We start from the raw sequence: 14,473 nt of genomic DNA on the forward strand, positions 1-14,473 counted from the left end.
GCAACAAAGCAAGAAACCTTAGCGACTGCAACACAATGCCATAGCAACCTCTCATAACAATCTAGCAATGTGGCAGTGATTTCTGAATGGCAAAGATCACTTACATTTCCTTTAGAAAAAACAAAAATCTACTAGTTTACATAATCATCAGTAATATGAACGCTGCTATCAAATGTCTGAATGTATTCCTTTATTTTTTTCCCCCCTAAAGCAAGTATTTTTCTCTAAAATGAGCAGCATTTGAAAAGGTGCCACGTTTGGATTGATTTTTTTACATGCCAGAGAAAGAGCGAGAGATGATAGGAATTTTGTGGATGATTTCAAATGAGAGACTGCTGGCCTACATACATATTTAAAAAAGGATCTTGCAGGTGAATCAAATTGCTTCACCAAGTGGAATATTGCTTTTTTTCTGACAGAATGATAAAGGGAGATCAAGTGAAAATTTAAAGAATGACTCCTTGAATTAAATTTGTAAAAATGAAGAGAGGTGTAGCTGAACTGGACTGCAGATGATAGCTCTTCTTCCCCTCCTCCTCCCCTCATGCTGGTATGACTCATTTGCAAATCATAATCTGTGCTAAAGGTCTATGTATAGCTATAGGATGTAGCTGCACCGTGGCTGCCGACTCTACAGAAATATGTTGTAACTTTGTTCTATCATTACCATTCTTACTTGATTCTGATTGGTCAGTCACAGCATCATACATTTTGAAATGTGAATAACACCACAAAAGAAGATGGCAGGAAGATTGTTCCTGCTGCTCTTTACCATGTAATATAAGGTCACTTGTATATGTACAAAAAAGCTTCAAAAATGGCAAAGCTGGTTGATTGACTTACTTAAAGAAACAGTTCACCCAAAAATGAACATTCACTAAAAATATACTCCTTCTTAGGTTGTCAAAGATGTAGATGATTTTGTTTCTACATAGGAACAGATTTCACTTGCTTTCACATCACTTACTCACCAATGGATCCTCTGCAGTGAATGGGTGCCTCCAGAATGAGAGACAAACAGCTGATAAAAGAACAATAATTACAAATAATCTCCACTTCATCAATTAACATCTTGTGAAGTGAAAAGCTGTGTGTTTATATGAAAGAAATCTGTCATTGTGGCATTTTAACTTTAAACTGTTGTTTCTGGGCAAAATAATTTATAATAAGGCTTCTTCCAATGGTAAGTCTTCTTGTTGTTCTCATACATCAAAATCCACCAACATATCTGTTTAGAACTGTTTGGCTTATAATATATGAATATATAATAATCTGAAATATAATATCTGTGCAAATTTCTTTTCCTGATTCAGATGAGATGACTTTTTCAACAGAGAAAGCAAAATACAGATCGAGTTCTGATATTTTAGCCGCTTCAGGTCATGTAGAAACAAGGCCGAATATGTTCAGTTTTCCCATCAGTCAACACCACCATGTTACAGACATCAGCACAGTAGGGGGGAAAAGGTCTTTGGGGTCAAAAAAGATCTCAAATGCCAAAGAAGAAGTAAAATGTCAAAAAGCTTTCTACAGATGGAAAATTGACGGAATCTCACAGATAATTTCTGATCAAAAACGTTCTCTTAGTATCACATAAAACAGACTCTTAAAGGAAGAAAAACACACTGTTCCAAAACAAAGTGAGCTTTCTTCATAGGCACCATTTTAAGGAATCATAAGCAAGCTATTAATGCACAGGTTATTCCAAGCCATAGACAAATTTTAAGGTAGGTAAGTTTTTTTTTCTTCTTTCTCTCGTTTGAGAAGGTCGATATACGTCACAAAAGGGAAGAAAAGATTATGGCATTTTCAATTTAATTTAGAAAATTTAATTCTATTAGAGTGCATTGTTATCTTAGCAACATGTCAAAACCTTGCTGTTCAGGATGCTATCTCATAATGTAGCTGTCTATAAGCCTTAGCAAGGCAGCTGACTGGGTTTTGGAATAAAGCCGCAGTTCTGCAGGTGAACTGAAGGATAGCAGCTGCAGGTGTGGATCTGACCCTTTGATTAACAGGTGTCTGCACCGTTATCAGTCTTAGTTAACTCTTTTGACCCAAAGCGTACCTCCTGTTTGATCTTACCCTTGATCCACTCAGATGTTAAATATAGGCATCAGTCTCCATTCATTTGAAAGTCATTGCAGATGTGTTGTACTTCTTTTGACCTGTAGAGATCACTATTACCCCTAATAATTTCAGTGAAATTTTCAAAACACTTTCTGCAAGAAAAAGAATGTACATTTTAAATTCAGATTTAACAAGATACATTAAAATATTCTGAATGTCACAATAAACAGATCTTTTCTTCTGTATATAGATGTGAATGGCTTGTCGAATGTTGCATCAATTGAATTGCATCAATGTTGATTGGATTGTGAGATGTCGAGGTTGCGCTAAAAAAATTGGAAGCAGATGAAGTGAAGTATGTGATTGAAGAATGTAATTATGAATATGAAAGTATATGACTTAAGGAGCTAACAAAGTAATTGAAGTTATCTTGTTTTCCCCAAAAGATCCAGCTATGACATGTTGAGGAAAATATTATGAAGTAATTTTCATGTAAAAAAATAAAATATGCACAGATGAATCATTCACAATATCTCTACAACAGACATTTGGAAAATATATACAGTGAATTTTCATTTCATGGCAACTTTAAAACAAATTAAGTCCATTTTCAGCAGTACACTATAGCATCCAGTACAGATAAACTCAAAGCCAACAGCCCAAAGCCACAAAACTCCAATTTCAATGGCTTTAAATGAAAAAGTAAATAATGTGTTCAGAAGTTCTTTCCAGAAACATTGTATTGGATCTAGATGGGCTAAATCCACAATTGTATTTTGGGAGCATGTGTGAATGTTTTATATGAGACCATGGCAGGTGTCCTCTTTCCATTCAGATGATTTCTTATTACACTACAGTAATAAAGCCATCAGTGACCTCTACTCTCTTTACCACGCCTCATAATCTCTCTCTATCTGTCTCTCTCTCCTGTCCTTGCCCTATATTAACCAGCCCTTGTCTGACTGTTGAGCTATTGTGACTCTAGAGAAAATGGGTGTTCGAATCTGCAAAAACATTGTTATTTTGTAATTGTATCTGCTCAAATACTGTTCTGAAAGCACTGCATTTCATAATCCCAGTTTCTTGGTCAATTTTTGCTATTGAAGGACACTGTACGAAGGGGAATGCTATCTGAAGGCTCACAAATGCAAGGAAGCACTCAAGCATACATAGACATGATTGCATGGCCAAAGTATTGCCAGCTCGCTGATCCAGTGTATACTTTATGTTTGTTCTTAAAAAAATCTGACCGAGACGGTTTACACAAATGCTAAACGCCACAATAGCACCCTCTGAGGCAAAAGTGTGAATGCAACGTGTACTTGTGTTGCATTATACACCGTGTTCTAATACATTTCTGAACTCAATGGTGCATGAAATTGAGCTTGCATAAGAAGAAGCATTCGCACTCACGTACTTGCATAGAGTATGTTTCGGGCCTGAGGAGGTAGGCTTATTTCGCTATTTATGATCAATTTGAATCAAGGTGGCAATTTCTTGCCAGGTCATTTACATAAGACTTTATACCTGGGCTTTCAAAACCTTCAATTGCTCTCGTTTCCGTAGGACTTTCAACAGGAGTCTTCTGTAAAGATGAATCATGTTTTGTGTTTCTGCCATTAGTGGCTCCAAATGGCAGGGTTGCCAGATTATCACAGCAAAACCCACCCAATTGCTACTCAAAACTAACCCAAAACTAGCCCAAACACGTTTCACGGTAAAAATCCCATTCTGGGGGTAAAATTATATTTTTTTGGTGGGGTACCCCTGTTAAAAGTCGCCTTCCAGGGGGCTAAATATCACATTATTGGGGTCGCTTCAACTTCAAATGTTTCTTGAGCAGTAAATCAGTACATTAGAATGATTTCTGATGGGTCATGTGACACTGAAGACTGGAGTAATGATGCTGAAAATACAGCTTTGCATTATGAATTACATTTTAAAATATAATCAATGTTACGGCCTCAGCCTTATGGGTGTTGCCTGTGTGTATTTGTGTGTTTGTTTCGTTTTCTAATCGGGGGTTTCTTTCTGAATGTAGGCTCCGCCCTTGCGCACCTGTGGCCCGTTGCTCTGATGGCTCGTGCTGAGCATATAAGTGGAGTGTGAAGGAGGGTGAGACACGCGACGGTGACTCCGTGCGCGTCATGATGCCTAGCCGCTGGTCAACTCAAACTGTGTTCTTTGTCTTTTGTGCTACTATTTTGTTTATCTTTGTTAGTGTTTGTTATGTCTGTATTGACTTTAGTGTAGAGTAGAGGTCGGGTCGCGACGCAAAACAGTGCGGCGCGGGACAAATTTTGAAAGGTCATTGCGGGCGCAGACGGGATGATCCGGTGCACTTGCGGGTGCGGGCGGGAGGGATGATACGCTGCACTCCCGCAAATTAAATATTAGTGTAAAGTAAAATATATAAATGGTTAAAGTAGCGTTCATAATTTGTACTTGTGAGATAGATTCTGTTTGTCAGCAATAAAAACGTTTTAAGCAATCTAAACTTGTGAATCAAGGAAATTATAGCATATTTTCAATTAAAAAAAGCAAAATTTAATAAATAAATTAAAAAGTTGAGTAATTTGCGTCACCGGATAGGCTACTGTCGGTAGTTGATCATTTCTATTGTAAAACAGTCAAATATTACATTTTTATCTACTTGCATTTTACCAGGCATTCGTTCGCTTCTTTAATCATTTTGACATTGATGAGCTAGACCGCTGAACTTTTAGTCATCCTAACAACAAACAGAGCATTGCGTAATGTAGTGCATCAGAGCAGCATCAAGAATATCAAGTGCGCAACTCTGCTCAACGCTGCAAAAAAGCACATCGCTTTAATGCAAAATGGAAAAATATAAATAAAACTGTAATATGCACATGATTAGTTAATCACGGCTGCTGTAATCTTATTCACATTTCTTTTTCTGATTAATTGTTTTGCTCTATGAGAGACACAATTTAACAAAATTATTCGGGGCTAAAAACGTCCTAGCGCCGCCCCTGATCCTGCCTGCCGTCTTGCGGGCATTTGCGGGCGGGAGCGGGACATAATATCACAGATGCGGGCGGGAGCGGGACTAAAAATGACAAATCTTTGCGGGAGCGGGCGGGAGCGGTACTAAACACTGCGGGAGCGGGCGGGAGCGGGACTGAAAATTGTGTCCCACGCAGGTCTCTAGTGTAGAGTAAATGTGTGTTTACATGTGAAGAGAGAGAAAAATTGAGAGACGTGAGTTTGTGCAGTCATCCTATTAGTCTTAATAAATGTGTTAAACTGCTCTCTGCCTTGCGTCTCCTTTTATGTTACTGAACCCTTTAGCAACGAGCATTTTAACAACACGGGTTCGTAACATAAATGGGGGCTCATCTGGGATCTTCTCGTCCGAGATCTTGTCGTCCAGGATTTGTGTCCGAGTAGTAGCAATTTGATTGATCTCATTTGATTCAGGTGATCCATATTCTCTGGTTAGAAAGAGTAAACCAGCGGGGCTGTGCTTAGCGCCAGTCCTGACGACGGTTTACTGTTTATTGTTTTTCTTCGTTATTTTAGTTTGTTGTTTTTGGAGGTATTCCGGGGGAGAGAGCAATCTCTTAATCGGTACCCTCTGAAGATTAGGTAGGGGATAGTTAGATTAATGGTGAGGGAGGTAGGTCCAGAGAGTGTTGGATCATTCTGATTGTTTTGTGTTTTCTTTTTTTAAAAGATGGCAACGTTTGAGTTAAATCAATTTATAGATCAGCCTAGTGTTGAAATATTAGAGACATGTCGGAAAAATGATTTGTTTCTTCTTGCTCAACATTATGAGATTTCTATCTCTAGAACACTACGTAAAGAAGAGTTAAAAGCTTGTTTAGTGGCTAGTTTGATTACCAAGGGGGTACTCCCTTCTGAGACTGTTCCAGCAGCGGAGTTGGCGGCACCAGCTGCAGGAAGTTCGCCCTTACGTGTATTGAGTGGTATTCCAGTGACTCCAGTGACTGTGGCTGGCGCGGAGGCAGGTCCGTCTTTTTCGATGCCTAAATTTGAACCTCTTTCACTTTCCAGCGAGGCATCATCTGGTTTGCCTTTAGAGTCACGTTTAAAGATACGTTTAGCACGGTTAAAATTAGAGACTCAAGATAAAGCTCAGGCGAGACAAGATGATTTGAAGCGTCAGATCGAAATGTATCGAATTGATGCAGATACAAAAGTGAGACTGCGGGAGTTGGAGTTGCAGGTTGTTCCAGAAGTCCCTAAAAAATCTACTTTAAAAACATCTAGTTTGAAGGGTAATTCGGAGCTGGTCCATCAAATTCGAGTATTAATTCTGTCTCGGCTGGTACCGCATCTGAGTCTGTAGTAGCGCCGGTTTCGACACATTTTGATGTGGCTAAAAATATCGCTATTGTTCCACCCTTCCGTGAGAAGGAAGTTGAAGCGTATTTTCAGGCGTTTGAAAGAGTTGCGGGTGTATTAAGATGGCCAACCGAGGTTTGGGCACTAATGTTACAATGTAAACTATCAGGTAAGGCACAAGAGGTGTGTGCATCTCTCTCGTTAGAGGACAGCGTGCAGTATGATGCCGTGAAAAATGCAATTTTACGAGCATATGAATTAGTTCCTGAGCACTATCGACAACGATTTCGTACCACGAAAAAAGGTACGTCTCAAACTTATGTCGAATTCGTTCACGAAAAGGGCATTTTATTTGATCGGTGGATCAAGGCGTGCAAGGTAACTGATTATAATTCATTGCGAGAATTGTTGCTGATCGAAGAGTTTAAAAACTGTGTTTCGGAACGTACTGCGTTGTATTTAAATGAACAAAAAGTCAGCACGGTACAACAGGCTGCTGTGTTGGCTGACGAGTACGCATTAATGCACAAAACGGTGTTTTTTAAGCGTTCGTCTGATTCTGGGGGTCCCTCGCTAAAAGAAAATGAAAATCTTTCTGATTCAAAAAATCAATGGGTTCCTACCAGTCCGAAGTCCAATAGAGAGTGTGGTTATTGTCACAAGATGGGACACATGATGGCCGAGTGTCGTACTCTAAAACGGAAACAAGAGCGACAAGAGTCCTCATCGTTTCAGCCTCGAGGTTCTGTTTTGGTGAAAACTTTGTCTCCATCATTCTCTGGTTTTCCTGCGACTCCTGATAGCTGTTTTCAGCCTTTTGTGTTCGATGGATTTGTGTCGTTAAATGAGAAGGTCGAAAGCCGAAAACCTGTAAGAATTCTCCGTGATACCGGAGGGTCTCAGTCCTTTATATTATCAGATATTCTGGATTTTTGTGCTGATTCGGCGCGTAATACAAGCGCGATTGTGCAGGGTATTGAAATGGGTTTTGTTCCTGTTCCACTTCATCGTGTATACGTTTCTTCTGATTTGGCATCTGGGTGTTTTGAGGTTGCCGTTCGTCCCTCTTTACCTGTGAAAGGTGTTGACTTCATCATGGGAAATGACATAGTTGGAGGTAAGGTAATGCCGGTAGTGCAAGTGGTTGATGTCCCGTGTAATGATTCGCAGGCTGATGCACTTGGTAAGAATTTGCCAAATGTGTTTAGTGCTGTGGTGACGCGAGCACAAGCGAATCGTGACATTCAGGAAAGTGATATTCTTGGCGATTCTGTCTTTTCAAATATTTTGAAAACTGATGTTCTTCCTGATTCTCCAGACTCGTCTAAAACGACTTCTAGGTCATCTGTTTGCTTTGATCTTACCGCTGACTTGTCTGTCTCGCGTGAGACTCTGATTGAAGCTCAGCGAAGTGATCTATCATTAGACAAATGTCGTGCGAGTGCTGAAAATGATAAAATGTTGCTGCGTAACCACCAGTTTTACTGGAACGATAATGTGCTCATGCGTAAATGGAGTAGATCGTTAAATCCTGAGCAGCGGGAAGAGTGGAATGCGGTGCATCAAATTGTGGTACCTTTAAAATATCGACCACATGTTTTAAGTCTGGCCCATGACCATCCTTGGTCTGGACACCTAGGGATAACTAAAACCTATAACCGGGTGCTCCAGCATTTTTTCTGGCCAGGGTTAAAATCTGATGTCGTGAGGTACTGTAAAACATGTCATATTTGTCAGGTCAGTGGAAAACCTAATCAGGTGGTACCGCCTGCTCCTCTCTGTCCTATTCCTGCAGTCGGCGAACCATTTGAGCGTGTTCTAGTTCAGGGGTTTTCAAACTGTGGGTCGCGACCCACTCGTGGGTCACGGAATGGAACAAGGTGGGTCGCACAAAGTCACTTGGCTGCAGCTAATTTTGCGTTTCAATGACACACAGACACTAACACAGTTCAGTCTAGGGCTGCACGAATGTGACGAGTGGGGCGGGGCCTAGTGCCATGGGAACAGAGCTAGGCCGGTGGAGTGATTGGGAAATGAGCAACACTCACCGGTCTCAAGAACCACGGAGGAGATCGGAAAGATACAAAAGAGGAGCGATGACAGTGAAGGACGAGAGAGGACCAGGCCTGGGTTTTATTTTGTGTTTGTTTTTTATTTGTGCACGGCAGTCATCCGAGAGGGGCTGTCGCGCTGTTTTGTGTTTATTTGGTTATTAAAACTTTGTTTGATTGTCCGCCGGTTCCCACCTCTTTCCACGAAGGAGTCATCGAGGCGGTGGGCTGGAGTGAGTTCGCCCCCCCCCCCCCCCCGGCAACTCACTCCAGCCCACCACATCGAGCACCCTCGGCGGCAGACTCCTTCGCCCTGCTCGATGGCACTGCGGATTCACCCCAGCGGCGAAGGATCTTCGGCAGCGCGCCCCTCCTTCCTCCCTGGCTTCGGCACCAGTGTAAAACATTAAAATCTTCACAATCACAGGAAGAAGGAGGCGGGAACTGGGAACCCACTCATCACAACGATATAGCCCACCAACATTAATAATGAACTGCAATATCCTTAGTGTGATTTTCAAATTGCAATTAAGTCCGTGTGCGTTGCGTGTTTTGAAGGTCTCAGAGCAATGTCATTAAAAGGTTCAATCGGTCTTTTTTTACCTATTTCACAATTATTTTAATCTCCAAACTGTTTTAGATAGTTCTGCTTTGCTTCTTATGCTTTTCTAAAAAAGTGTTGGATTGTGCTCCGTTCTCGCCGACACACACGGAAGGATCATGAATGCAACAAAACACAGCAGCGCAGATCACACTTCACTGGAGTGAGCCTGCTTCACGTTTTTATGGACACTACATATTTTAACGCCAGTAAACAAAAATTAAAACTTGTAAATTTGTAGTGAAATTTTCAGTTGTACTCTAAAATAAAATGGTTATTTTTCTTAAATACTTAATTTCTGTCATAAAAATTTTAAGTAAGATTAGGTTTAAAGTAATTTCACTCGTTGTTTTTTTTTTTTTTTTAATATTTTGGTGGGTCGTGAAATATATTACACTTGTCTAGGTGGGTCGTGGAATGGAAAAGTTTGGGAACCACTGTTCTAGTTGATTGTGTGGGTCCACTCCCTCGGGCTAAGTCTGGTTGTCAATATTTGTTGACAATCATGTGCGTAGCTACACGTTTCCCAGAGGCCATTCCGTTACGGAATATAATGACTAAGACTGTAACTAAGGCTTTAACGAAGTTCTTTACAACTTTTGGGCTACCGAAAACTGTCCAAACGGATCAGGGTTCAAATTTCGTGTCGCCTGTTTTTCGTACATCATTAAAGGCTCTTGGGGTATCTCACGTCGTATCAAGTGCATATCACCCTGAGTCGCAAGGAGCTTTGGAGAGGTGGCACCAAACATTGAAATCTGCGCTGCGGAAGTATTGTATAGAGACTGGAAATGAGTGGGATGATGGAGTCCCATTGGTTTTGTTTGCGGTGCGTGAGGCGCGACAGGACTCGCTTGGGTTTAGCCCGTCAGAGCTTGTGTTCGGACATAATGTCCGTGGTCCTTTGAAAATGTTAAAGGAGGAATTTCTCTGTAATGATTCGTCTGCGAAGCCCAACGTCCTTGATTTCGTATCACGTACTCGTGAACGTTTGCAAAATGCGTGTACTGTGGCGAGGGAAGCACTTTCTCTGTCACAAAAGAAAATGAAGAGAAATTTCGATAGGAAAGCAGTGGTGCGTAATTTTCTGCCAGGAGAGAAAGTTCTAGTGCTGTTTCCCATTCCTGGATCCTCTCTCTCTGCGCGTTTCTCCGGTCCTTACGTGATAAAAAGTAAGTTGAGTGAAACTGACTATATCTTATACACTCCAGAACGGAGGCGAAATAACCCAATAAACCCGTTGCCCAATAAATAAGAGAGAAGCAATGAAAAGTGAGGTTAAGTATTTATTGCAGAATGGTTTCGCTGTCCCGAGTAATAGTCCATGGAGCTCGCCGTGCGTTCTCGTACCAAAGGCTGATGGGTCTTTACGTTTTTGTACTGACTTTAGAAAGGTAAATTCTATCACTGTGGCTGATGCTTTTCCGTTACCGCGAATGGACGATTGCATTGACAGTCTTGGGGGTGCGAAATACATAAATAAGTTAGACCTTTTGAAAGGTTATTGGCAGGTGCCTTTAACCGAGCGCGCTTCTAAGATCTCTGCGTTTGTAACCCCTGATGCTTTTCTGCAGTACACGCGTATGGCCTTCGGTTTGCGGAACGCACCAGCAACGTTTCAACGTTTAATGTTTATCGTGTTAGGCGAAGTTCCAAACTGCAATATCTATTTAGACGATGTGGTCATTTATTCGTCTACATGGGCTGAACACATGTTGACTTTACATGACGTGTTTCACCGATTAGAAGCGGCTTCCTTAACGTTAAACCTAAAAAAATTTGAATTTGTGAAGGCTTCTGTCACCTATTTAGGGAAGCAGGTGGGAAACGGTCAGGTACGGCCAGTGGACGGAAAAGTGGCTGCTGTCCTCAGCTACCCAGTGCCTACTACGAGGAGAGAATTACGTAGATTCCTGGGGATGGTTGGGTACTACCGGTGCTTTTGTAAAAATTTCTCGAGTGTCGTTGCCTCTTTAACAAAATTGTGTAGTCCTAAAGTTTGTTTTAACTGGACTAATGAGTGCCAGCAGGCATTTCTCTCTGCAAAATCTCTCCTTTGCAGTGCACCTGTTCTGTCTGCTCCAGATGTGACTCGTCCATTCCAGCTTGAGGTAGATGCTAGTGCGGTTGGAGTGGGAGCTGTCTTGCTGCAGGAGGGTGCTGACGAAATAGGCCACCCAGTATCGTACTTTTCAGCTAAGTTTAACCGTCATCAGTTGAATTATTCAACAATCGAAAAAGAGACTTTAGCTATGTTGTTAGCATTACAACATTTTAACGTTTATGTGGGGTCTAGTTCTTCTCCTGTCGTTGTTTACACGGATCATAATCCGCTGGTTTTTTTGAGCAAAATGTACAACCATAATCAACGATTGATGCGTTGGGCTTTAATGGTTCAACCATATAATTTAGAGATCCATCATAAAAGAGGATCTGACAACGTGGTTGCAGACGCGTTGTCTCGCGGATTAGTTTAAGCTTTCTGTGTGATTTCATGCAGAATCAGTTTTCTTTTCTCTTCTAAAGGAAGGAAAAAAAAAAAAAAAAATCTGATTCTTCCTTTAGGGGGAGAAGTGTTACGGCCTCAGCCTTATGGGTGTTGCCTGTGTGTATTTGTGTGTTTGTTTCGTTTTCTAATCGGGGGTTTCTTTCTGAATGTAGGCTCCGCCCTTGCGCACCTGTGGCCCGTTGCTCTGATGGCTTGTGCTGAGCATATAAGTGGAGTGTGAAGGAGGGTGAGACACGCGACGGTGACTCCGTGCGCGTCATGATGCCTAGCCGCTGGTCAACTCAAACTGTGTTCTTTGTCTTTTGTGCTACTATTTTGTTTATCTTTGTTAGTGTTTGTTATGTCTGTATTGACTTTAGTGTAGAGTAAATGTGTGTTTACATGTGAAGAGAGAGAAAAATTGAGAGACGTGAGTTTGTGCAGTCATCCTATTAGTCTTAATAAATGTGTTAAACTGCTCTCTGCCTTGCGTCTCCTTTTATGTTACTGAACCCTTTAGCAACGAGCATTTTAACAACACGGGTTCGTAACATCAAATACTAACCATGTTAATGTTATTTCACAATATTACTTTATTTTACTGCATTTTTTATTAAATAAATCATATGATACTTATTTCAAAAACATTATAAAACACAGTGCACAAAATTATTTCATTTCTGAGGTACACTGTCTAATAATGTTAATTTTCCTTAAAATAAGTACACATGAGACTACAAATTAATTGTACATTAATGAATTTAGCAGCATCCAACCAGAGAATGAAAATTCATTCATCTTCTACTCACCCTCGAAGCATCCTAGGTGTATGTGACTTCTTCTTTCAGAATAATCCAATCGAAGTTGTACTAAATATTTTTCTTTCTCTTTCAAGCCTTTCAATGGGGGTAAGTGGGTGTTTGTTGTCAACTGTTCAGAAGACGTGAAATAAAGTGCGCATATCTGTAATAAAACATCACTCACATGGCTCCTGGGGGTGAATAAAGGCCTCCTTTAGTGAATCCATGCATTTTTGTGAGATAAATATTCAGATTTCAAACATAATAAACACTTTTTGTCTCACTTCTGCTGACTGTTGGGAACTGGAAGACTATCGGGCACCGTTTGTAAAGCTGCTCATGCTGAAAATAGCAGCAACATTTTGTCACATTTAGCTTACACATTTTTTCCTCGGATGAGATGATTTTTATTCGTTCCTTATTTAATACGATGCTATAAACACACACTGACCTCATTGAGCTTTTATTTTGGCACTTCCGGCATTTTGAATTTGCATATTAGCTAAATATTTAGTTTCAACCGAAACATTTAGATTCAACATTTAGATTTAGATTCAACATTTAGATTCAACATTTAGATTTAGATTTAACATTTAGATTTAGATTTAGATTTAACATTTAGATTTAACATTTAGATTTAGATTTAACATTTAGATTTAACATTTAGATTTAGATTTAACATTTAGATTTAACATTTAGATTTAAATTTATATTTAACATTTAGATTTAGATTTAACATTTAGATTTTATATTTACATTTAGATTTAGATTTAACATTTAGATTTAGATTTAACATTTAGATTTAACATTTAGATTTAGATTTAGATTTAACATTTAGATTTAACATTTAGATTTAAATTTATATTTAACATTTAGATTTAGATTTAACATTTAGATTTTATATTTACATTTAGATTTAGATTTAAAATTTAGATTTAGATTTAACATTTAGATTTAGATTTAGCATTTAGATTTAACATTTAACATTTAGGTGTAACATTTAATATTTATATTTAACTATTTAAAATATCTCTAAGTTGACAAATATTGTTGTAAATGTGCTAAAAAGCACATGTGCCAAAACACTGGTCATGCATTAGAAGCACAAAACAAGGATTTAAAAAGAAAAACGTTGGAGGACTTTGAAATAAGCCAAGAGGAGACTGGTTTTCCTTTGCTAAAGTAAGGAAACTTTGTTTCCTTTGCTCCTACATTTTCCAGAGGCATGCATACGTCTTCCATTTTCCGCCTGCATGTCTTCCTAGCCCCATTGAAAGGCTTGGAAGAGAAAGGACAATTTTTAATAAAACTTAGATTGGATTATTCTGAAAGAAGAAAGTTACATACATTCCATACATATTACATTCAGGCCCTTTCTTTCGGAACATGCTGCATAACAACTTGTTCAAGCTCTTGTTCTGTCCAGGCTGCACTGGCTACCAATAGCTGCTCGCATAAAATTCAAGGCATTAACGTTTGCCTACAAAACCACCGCTGGCTCTGCACCCATTTACCTAAATGTATTACTTCAGACTTATGTGCCGTCTAGAAGCTTGCGTTCTGCAAATGAACGTCGCTTGATTGTGCCATCCCAAAGAAGCACAAAGTCACTTTTACGGACTTTTAAATTAAATGTTTTACTCAACTCTATCCGGACAGCTGAGTCCTTAGCCAACTTCAAGAATCGGCTTAAAACACATCTCTTCCATCTTTATTTGTCCTTCTAACTTTAGCACTCACTATTCTAATTCTATTCTTAAAAAAAAAAAATTCTAACTACCTTTCTTATCTTTTTGTATTCTATTTTCTTTTCATTTATTATACAATTATAAAAAAATACCTCTAACACTAACTTGCTGTATTCTTTTTCTATTTTATCGGTTTTCTTTTTATTTATTATATTATTTAAAAGCCCTTGCTACATGTACTGCGTTTAAGCTAACTGAGATTTGTTATAGCACTTATATATCATTGCTCTTTTGTTGTTTTTTGATTGCTTCCATTACTTCCTGTAAGTCGCTTTGGATAAATGTAAATGTAAATGTATATTTCTCGAGGGTGAGTAGAAGATGGACAAATTTTCATTCTCGGGTGAATTAACCCTTTAATGTGTTAAAAAAGTAAATATATT

The 14,473-nt window shown here is 39.4% G+C and overlaps 1 protein-coding gene across 1 annotated transcript in view; it reads left to right on the forward strand.

Annotated features, from left to right (window-relative positions):
- stx5a (syntaxin 5A) overlaps positions 1 to 14,473 on the forward strand; it is a 168,918-nt gene that overhangs the window by 135,769 nt on the left and 18,676 nt on the right. The window lies entirely within an intron of this gene.

This window comes from Carassius carassius, chromosome 29 (assembly GCF_963082965.1).
Source record: "Carassius carassius chromosome 29, fCarCar2.1, whole genome shotgun sequence".
NCBI classification, from domain to species: Eukaryota; Metazoa; Chordata; class Actinopteri; order Cypriniformes; family Cyprinidae; genus Carassius; species Carassius carassius.